The 9,785-nt window shown below is 36.9% G+C and overlaps 1 long non-coding RNA gene across 1 annotated transcript; it reads right to left on the bottom strand.

Moving 5' to 3' along the window:
* Window positions 1–964: 964 nt before the first annotated feature.
* LOC124107053 (uncharacterized) lies at window positions 965–8,377 on the bottom strand. Its single transcript, XR_006856267.2, has 3 exons — window positions 8,279–8,377; window positions 4,524–4,634; window positions 965–1,805 (listed from the first exon to the last, which is right to left on the bottom strand). It is a non-coding gene; the product is annotated as an uncharacterized LOC124107053 (long non-coding RNA).
* Window positions 8,378–9,785: the final 1,408 nt, after the last annotated feature.

The following is a 9,785-nucleotide window of genomic DNA, read 5'->3' as shown; positions in this document are numbered from 1 at the left end:
CATATGATGAAAGTTCAGGGTTGTTTAACTTTACTCAAGGCTGGATCCAAATCTCTCTCTTTCTCTTCTCTGTATCTCAATATCTATCCATCTGTCTATCTATCCATCTGTCTATCTATCTATCTATCTATTTTGAGGTACTGAGGATTGAACTCAGGGTGCTCTACCACTGAACTACCTCCCCAGTCCTTTGTATCTTGAGTTAGACTCTCACTAAGTCACTCTGTCAGGCTTCATACTTACAATCCTCCTGACTCAGCCTCCCAAGTCACTGAGATCTTAGGTATGCACCACCACACTGGACTTAGTGCTGAATTCTTATGTCAGCATTCCATTTGTGCAGGGTTTTCCCACTCAGTAACCAGATGGCCAGAGGCAACTTCAGGCTTACATTCTCTGAGCTTCATCCCCACTGAAAAAGATTTTGTCTTTGCTAATGCTTCAAGAAAACCCACAGGCCTCCTCATGGACCTGGACCGGATCTCATGTTCTATTGTGAATTGGTTGGGTGGTTTTGAATAATCAGGCCTATTTCCTATGTCCATCTCTCTAGAAGTGGGGATCATTTCAACTCTAACTTTCTCACCAGGCCTGAGAGTGAAAGATCAAGAGAAAACCAAGTTCTGTGGCTCGTAAGTGAGGGACTAGTACTAGACTAGAAACTACATAAAAGATAGAACCAAGCAGAAGGACACTAATTAATGTGTCCAAACTTGTAAAGCTAGTATGGATTTTCTTAAATGACATCCAAATCCAGGTTTTATAGCACTGTGACGAGTGCCCCCATTAATGGTCTAATGTTCGTATTGACTTCCTCACTCAAACCTTCAGTGTGCGTTTCAGCTCTGTGACATTCAATATGCATTGCACCTGTGTGCAAACTTGAAAATGCCTCGTTTTAGTCAGATTTTTTTTGCTGCCGTGACCACAAAACCTGACAAAAACAATTTTAGATGAGGAAAAGTTTATTTGGGAGCTCACAGTTTTAGAAGTCTCAGTCCATAGAAGGCTGGCTCCGTTCCTTGGGGCTCGAGGTGGGGTGGGGCATCATGGAGGAAGCATGGTAGAGGAAAGCATCTCAGAACATGGCCACCAAGAAGCAGAAAGAGACTCCACTTGCCAGATACAAAGTATATACCCCAAAGGCACAACTCAATGCCCACCTCCTCCAGCCACACCCTGCCCACCTTCAGTTACCATCAGAGGATTAATCCACTGATTGGGTCAAGGCTCTCATAACCCAATCATTTCACCTCTCACTATTCTTACATGTCTCACATATAAGCTTTTGGGGGACACCTAATATCTAAACCATCACAGGCCCCCAGTGGTGCCCACCTCCTGGCCTTCATACTGCCCTGTGACTTTCTCCATTTCAGTGTGGAATCAACCTGGCCACCTACTTCTAACCAATAGGATGTGGCAACGGTCATAGGATGCTGGTGCTGTGGCTTGGTTATAAAAAAAAGATTGTCACTTCCATCTTGCTAGCAGATTCTCTTTCTCTTGATGTTTTTGATGAAGCCAACTATTATGCTGGAGAGGCCCACATAGCAAAGGAACTAAGGCGAGCATCCAGGTAATAACCAGCAAGAAACAGGACAGAGTCCCTGGGTCCGGCAGCTGCCAGGTGAGAGACAGCAGCGTATTCTTGATGGATTGTCCTGTGAATCCCGGCTCCTTCCCACAGCCTGAGCTAACTTACCATCCAATGCACAGGAGTGGTTCAGTTTGATATCACAGCTTGGCTTGATTTCCTGGCAGCTGCAGAAGACTTGTGGGGAGATTCCAAGTGAGAGTAAAAACTGTAGGAAGGTGAGGAGAGGATGAGAATAGAAGTCACCCTATGCCCTCCAGCACCTCCACATTTATGCTTCCTCTGGACACTGACACCACTCTGATGAAGAAATCGCCACCAGCCCTTCTTTACTCTTTGACAAAAAAATACCAACATTATAAAATGCAAAACTCTGAATCATTTTATCTGACATAAATTTTTGGTTTGGACACCAAATTTTCTCATTGTTCTTAATGATGAACGAAGAGCATTAATTTCTATTTTAGTCTATTCGGTGCCATGATTTCCTCAACAGAAAAGCAGAATCCCCCATGGAGAAGAAGAGCAGGATGAGATAAAGGAACTGCTGTGAATTGCACCTAAATTCCTGAATATGATGTCCCTTCATTTAATGAGGTCAGCTCTTTCTACTTAATATACTTCTGGCAGTATCAAATTGGTGATAAATTTTATTCCATTTTTCATGTCACAAATATTTGGCTAGAAAAAAAAGATTTGATCACAGAGCAGCTAAAGTCAAATTCATAAATAATGATATTTTAAAAGGTGAGCCATTCTTATTCTACACAAATGACAAACCCTTGCATTATTCGTATTTGAGCTGATTTTGTCTGAATACTTAAATTTTCCTCTGGATGGGGAAAAAAAATTCTTGTTTCAAAACCCTGTCTGTCTTAAAAAGGCAACATTCAAAGATTCTGTTGGGGATCTGTGCCATGTGGTATGATTATATTCTGAAAGACACTCAAATAACATGTCAATTGATCTCCCTTATCCTACAAGGGGTTGTTAGGCATGCTGTATAAATAAATTTGTAGTTTTCACCTGAAAATACTGGAAAAGGGAATTGGGAATTCAGATTTCAACTTTGAAATGATAAGCCTAGGAAAAGGAATAAAAAACATTAAAAATTCCTCCATTCCGTAACTATAATTATGGACCTAAATTCTACTCCTAAATTCATAGAGTCAGCAGCTTTTGTGGATTTGGGAGGGGGAGGGGAGGACAAATGTTCAAACCACTAAAAACAACTTGCATTCTCTTCATTCCAGGCTACCTCAAGTTAGTGAAAAAGAAAAAGGAACCCCAAAATGTGTGGAACCCTGGAGGAAGGCGAGGAGGTGAGACTTGGCTCTAGAAGAGAATGGACTTCTTCGTGATAGCTGAGTTATATGAAAATACATGAAACCTGGTGTCCTAGAGGAAGCAGCCTGGGACGAAGTGACAAAAGACGAGAGTGGTTAGCTGCATGTCAGTGTTTCCAGGCCTCAGTTTCCACATATGTTCAACACCTACAGATAAAGGGAAGACTTCCTATGTCTGCTACGCCTACCTCACTAGGTGAGTGACAGATCATGAGTGTGAATGTGTCAACTCTACCTTATGGGATGTTGCCGAGACTGAACATTTAAAATTGGTCCAGGCAGGTCTGTTGCCTAGGGCACAATGACCTGCGTAGGACATGGGAGCAGGGAGAAGCCAGATGTGAATGACGGATTCTGAAGATAAGAGAGCGAAGACAGAAAACTAACCCTAGAGAGACCAGTGTCATAAAGCAGCATTGTGATGGGGACTGTAAGAGCACATGGCCTTAAAGGGAGAAGCCACTCCTCAGTGCCCAGCCATCACTGCCTTTCAAAAATCCAGTCAGAATTTCCCACTCTTCCAGTTATTCAAGAGAAACTTCAAATATGGACTTCCATGTGATTTAAAGATTACAGGAGAAATAGGAACAGAAAATTATTGGTGGATTATAAAAGGGGACTAGAGGGCCATGAATAACCTGTTATATAAAAGAGGAAGACTGATGTTGAGATTAAAATGAGACACTCTGTTTAGGCATCAATACTTGCATGTACTTGTATCTACCCAGCATGCATTATCAAGCACTTGTGATGTATATATGTACACACACACTTATATACACACACATATGTCATATATATATATATATATATATATATATATATATATATATATATGTCATACATATACATAATATCATATATAGGTATATTTAAATAACATATATTTAAATGGAAGCTAAGATGGCTTATTTCATCATTATTATTGGTTTTTTTGTGTATATATATATATATATGCAATATATATCAAGTATGTACTTGATAGCTATCATACATATTGCATATATATATCGCATCACAAAAGCCAATAATAATAATGAAATAAGCCATCTTTGCTTCCATTTAAATCCATTCCATACACAACCCCTAGTTAACACATATCCTCCTCCTATCCATGCTTCCAATGCTTCTGCCATATTAAACTGTTTAATATTCCTTAGGTATAACAGACTTTATTCCATTCTTTACTTTCTCAAATTCTGGTTTTTCTGGCATAAAATTCTCTTCTGAAAATTCTACAACAAATCTAAGTCTTTAAATTTTGACTCAAATGTAACTGACTCCATCACTCATTTTTTGCCTTCTGTGTAGATTCATTCCTTATTCTCTGTACTTTCATAATCTTTACTCACATTTCCTTAATAGCATTTACTAAGTTGAATTAAGATACAAAACATGTCTGTTTCTCCAAACTGTGACTTTCTCAAATTTAAGAACTGGATTTTTTCGACTTGTTCCTCTAGCACATAGAGTAGTTGTTGAAATACTATCGGTTCTCCAGAAATATTTGTTTTAAAAAATAGGTAATAGAGTTTCATTTCTACCAAAGCAGTAGGAAACTGGAAAGAACATTGGCTTACCTCAACAAATAATAAGAGCTGGATGAAATACAAAATCATGACTGTTCTTCAATACGGTGAAGCCTAAACAAGTCAGCCATGCAAATTGAATCCAAGGGAAGGTAAGTCTTTCTACACGGAGAAGGGAAACAGAAATGTGTTTACTAGTGGTGATGTTTGGGATGAAATGAGCTGAGCATGGTTTCAGTGTGTAAGGAGAATTCAACTAGAAAATTTTAACAAATTATGAAAATTCAACATTGGGAAGTAAAATTAAAAGAGATACAGATAGTACTATTTATTTGAGTCTATAATATTCTACACATAAATTACTGCATTCATTCAGAAATTTAAAGCTATAAAATAATGCAAGGAAAAAAACTCATGAAAAAAAAGCAATTAATAAGACCATGTTCAGTGATAATCTATCTGTTGAAGCTATCCAAAAACTATCTAAATTAACAATGATTAATATATTCAGGTTTCTAGAGAAAAAGATGAAGGATATGCATAGACAAATAATAAATAGCAACAAAGACATGCATGGAAACACTAATCATGTGTCAAATGAAAATTCCAGGAAGCAAAACAACAAAAATAAGCAAAGCATTAGAGATGAAAAATTCTTCTTATGAGCTCATTCATGAGCTCAGTATGATGGGGGAAGAATCATTGAATGTGGAGATAAACCAGTAGAAATTATCTAAACTGAAGCATAATGACAAACAATTAAACAAGAAAGAATAGAGTTTATGAATGAGACCAGTATGAAAATTTCAAAAGGTCTAGCAAACATAAGTTGGAATTCATGAAGAAGGAAAAGAAAACAGGAGAAAGAAATATTTTCCAAAAGAAAATAGAATACATCAAATCATAGATCTAAAAGATGATATTGAACAGGATAATTAAAGATAAAGAGAAAAGTTTGGGGGTTGCTAAATAGAAAAAACAATAAATACAAAGAAGCAGATAGAAGAACTACAGCCGACTTAACTTATGAAAGCCAAAAGGCAATGGAATGACATCTTTAAAGTGCCAGAAAAAAATTAAAAGCCTATACCATTATGTAAAAATATATTTTAAAAACACATTGATTCTGACAGAACTAATGTCAGTAACTACCACTAAAAGAAATACTAAAATAATTTCATTAGGTTAAATTAATTTGATACCAGATCAAAACTTGGGTACATAAAAAGTTATAAAGATCTCAAGAAATTTTGAGATTAATGTAAATATAAAGGATATTTTAACATTTTTAAAGTATTTAAAATAATTGAAGTGGAAACTTTAGCAATGCCTTGTGTATGATGATTTCCCTCCCCTCTTTCATGGCTCAGAGAGCAACTTTATTCTTTGAAATCCAGGCAGAGGTAGCCATGCTCCCATGGCTTAAACACTTGCTGGATAGCAGAGATGGGGCCACATGGATGCTGCCAACTGCCTGCTCCTCAGAAGGGACAATCCCTGTGGACCACCTTACATCTGGGCCTGCTGGAACCTCAGCTGGGTTGGTAAAGGAGCACGGTTCTGAAATACATAGTGAAACCTGTGATGGAGGTACTACTGCACTGAGTGTCCCAGGCATAGAGGACCCCTCCATATATCATTGCTTAGTTAAGAGCTATTTGCCAATATTGTTATTTATGCATAATGTTACAGCACATTACAGTATGTTCTTTTTTATTTATTCTGCAACTTGCTTTTTATTGAAACTCAATAATAAAAAAGTATAAAAAATAATACTAGAAAGATTTGATTATGTCTTTGGAGAAGAGGTGGTCTTTTTAATGAAACACCAAATTGCAAAGATCATATAGGACAGTGATATGGAACTTGACCCCATTAAAGTGCAACACTGAGGAAGTACTTCAAGACAAAACATTCATAAATGAACCTGACAGACTGGAAGAAGATATTTGCAATATATTTAACAAAAGGATTATATTAAAAATAAATAGTTCTGAGATATAGTAGAAGAATCCTAAATTACATGAGAGGAAATTTATCATAAAAAAAGTTCTAATGGCCTATGGTACAAAAAAATGATCAACTGGACCAATGATAAAGACAGTCAAAATACAAAAAATTAAAGAATGTTATTTCACTGTCAAATACTTTGAAGTAAAATTTAAAATTAAAGAATTAACTAAGGAGTATAGAAGTAACAAGTACTATGGAACAATATTGATGGCAGTATAACTAGTATATATCTAGTGAGGGGTAATTTTGTACTACCTTTTTTGTTGTCTTTTTTAGGTATACATGACAGTAGGGTGTATTTTGACATATTATACATACGTGGGGTGCAACCCATTACAGTCTTGATCCCATTGTTGTGGTTGAACACTATGTGGAGTTACACTGGTTGTGTATTCATATACGAGCATAGGAAAGTTATGCCAGATTCATTCTGCTGTCTTTCTGGGACTCGGCTAGGAATAGGAAAGACTGTATGTATATTTTATTTGTTTAATTATATTTTATTCCTTTGTGCTCTCAGCCAGAGTTAGCTGAAACAATGAGCTTTCGTGAATCACATTGGAAATGGTCTCAGCAAAAATCGCCTACCCTGTAGACAGAAATTAAGGACATTCTGCAATGTCAACTTTGTTTACTCCAATATATTGTACTCTATGGAACTTTTTAAGGTTATTGTGGTTGACACAGATGTGTAAGAGATAATGATAGCTGTATTATATAGTAGCTAAGAGAACATGAAGTTGTATTTGACCTTTCTTTTAAAGTATAGGATTGAGAAAAAAAAAATGGCAAAGATCAGAAGGCAATTGGAAATTGGTGGAAATTCTTTGACAATCTGAAGAGTGTTGTGGCCTCAATAAAGTGTGGAAGAATTACACAACAATTGTTTAAATAGTAGCTGGCAGACAAATTGGCTCAGGGTGTGCTTCAAGGGACTTCAGGGAACTGAAGAGAAAATTTTCCAACATGTAGTATGCAACAGTTTGCTCTGCCACTCTCTAGAATGTGCCCAGACTCTCTTGCAACCTTCAAGTGGATCATGTGCTCATTTGTTGAATGAATGTCCTAATAATAAATTAATGACTCAGTGACGAATAAATAAAAATTATTGAGAATAGTAGGTGGTCACTAAAGATGAAGATTACATATCATGCTCTGGAATTTGTTGCTTGTGTGGCAAGACTTCCAAGTCCTGATGTGAAGCCATATTTTTAATAGACTGGAGGCAATACTACCTCATTAACTAATCAGTTATTCGTGGTGAGTTCAATTTTGGCTTCCTAACTTTTTTGCTCAATTGCCTTTAGGGTCAAAGCTGCAAGAATTTACTTCCATATGTTACCTGAACCTCTGATTCTGAGATAATAGTTACCAAAATGTTTGTTTCTTAATCCATACTATTCATCTTGTATTAGTAAGGATTCTTCTAGTTAAAAGTACAGAAATAAAATCAAAATTCAAACCAATGGAAGAAAATGAAAGAGGGAAGGGAAGAGGTGTGGAAGAGGGAGAGGAGGAATTATGACTTAATGTTACTGTAAAGTTGTGAAATTTTGCAGATAGGATCTCACATCATTTTTGTAGAACCTCCTGTTACCTGGTTATTGTCTTCATTATTTGGCAGATTTTTCCTATTTGGTGGGAGACCAACATAGTCCATGAACCAAAATCATGGATCCAAAAGATAATTTGTCTCCCAGAACAAACACAGGCTTAGAAATTATTCTGATTTGGTCTCATTAGGTCATTTGCCTTTCTCAGGACAAATGAGTGAAGCCAGATAGATGTCTTACCTTCATTGTTCAATATGAATCTTGTGCCCATCCTTCTATACAGGGAATAGGTCATGTAATCAACGTCCCTCCTAGATCTCTTTAAAGAGAGGGGAAGGTGATCTGTCAATGAGAAGATGAATAAAACAGAACCATGGTGTCAACTCATATCTTGTGCCCTGGAAGCTAAAAGACACCTCCACTGGTTTAAAAGTATATTTGCTCATACACCTTGCTCCAATTTGACTCCTTAATATCTATGTTATATATATAAAACCTTTTTTACTAGTCCATTTTTACTCCCCATGAAGCCCCTTCAATGGAACAAATCACTCTGTCCTCTGAAATCCCATTATCTTAATCACATTTTCATTTGAAACCATTTCACTAAACATTTCTTGTACTTGTGTCATCATAAGCCATTCTGCTCAGAGAGGACAGCGATGAAATGCTCTCTGCCATTAGGACATTTTAAATATAATGGATGAGATTGTCATGCCCATGACCAACTAAAGATGAGGCTGTTTTTGCAAAAATGTTCCCAAAGACATCGTGTACTTTCCTTTCTCTGTCTTGTAAGTGCTGTTTCTCTGTCTGAAATACACAATCCCAAATCTTTCTTTCAGATAGAACTCATATATTATTTCTTCTATTAAGAAGAATATATCCTTTTACAAATATGCTTCTTCTATAAAAGCACCAGACTTGCATTAGTTATTGTTTGTGTACATGTTAGAAAGGTAAAGGTGTATTATTTGTTTAACCCTCATTTCTTAGGACCCAACATGTTACTTGTCACAGCATAAGCCCTCAACAAACAGAAAATTAAAAACATCTCTTGCTTCCTGTGTAAGAATTTCAGGTCTTCTGGGAGCTTCGAGCATGAAAGGTAAAGTGCTACCAGGGAAGTCATAAAGGTTTCATAATCTCAGAGGCCTCTGTACTCTTGACAAGAACCTTAGATAGTTCTGTTATAATTCCCATTTTATGGATGCAAAAACAAGCACAGAAGTGAAACAATTTGCCCCCATTCCTGGGGCATGTAACAGACAGAGCTGTGATTTGAACTAGGCAATCCTGCCCCAGAGTTAAGGTTCTTTACCAGTTCATATTGCCTCTAAAAGATGGTCGATATTTTTAAGTACATACTATATTTCTGGGCTTTGACAACTATTATTTCATTTTCTGTCCCTTCTTTTATTCTGACTTGACTTCCCTCCTTGTCTGAATTGGACAGAAAACAAGAATCTAGTGCTAGGAGATGATGACACTCTGCTAAGATAATACTCCTCCCCAAATATAAAAAATTAAAAAGGCTGTGCTGGTGGGAAAGCTTGCTGGTATGTTTTTAAAATGCTAGAATCTCATTCTCATTCTCTCAGTCCACTTTACTTTTTTGGCAACTGCACTTCCATTTGATCACATGGGAATTTCACTGAAACACCAAGGATTCAAATGAAAGTGTAGTCCACTTACACAGCAAATAGGCCGAAATCAGCCAGTGCCCAGTGGTGCAGTCAGAGGCCTC

The sequence above is a fragment of the Marmota monax genome, unplaced genomic scaffold (genome assembly GCF_021218885.2).
Source record: "Marmota monax isolate L192 unplaced genomic scaffold, Marmota_monax_Labrador192_F-V1.1 WCK01_AAM20220418_F8-fsc00003, whole genome shotgun sequence".
Lineage (NCBI taxonomy): Eukaryota > Metazoa > Chordata > Mammalia > Rodentia > Sciuridae > Marmota > Marmota monax.
The sequence above is the reverse complement of the archived record's forward strand: the minus strand, read 5'-3'. Positions and strand labels throughout refer to the sequence as shown.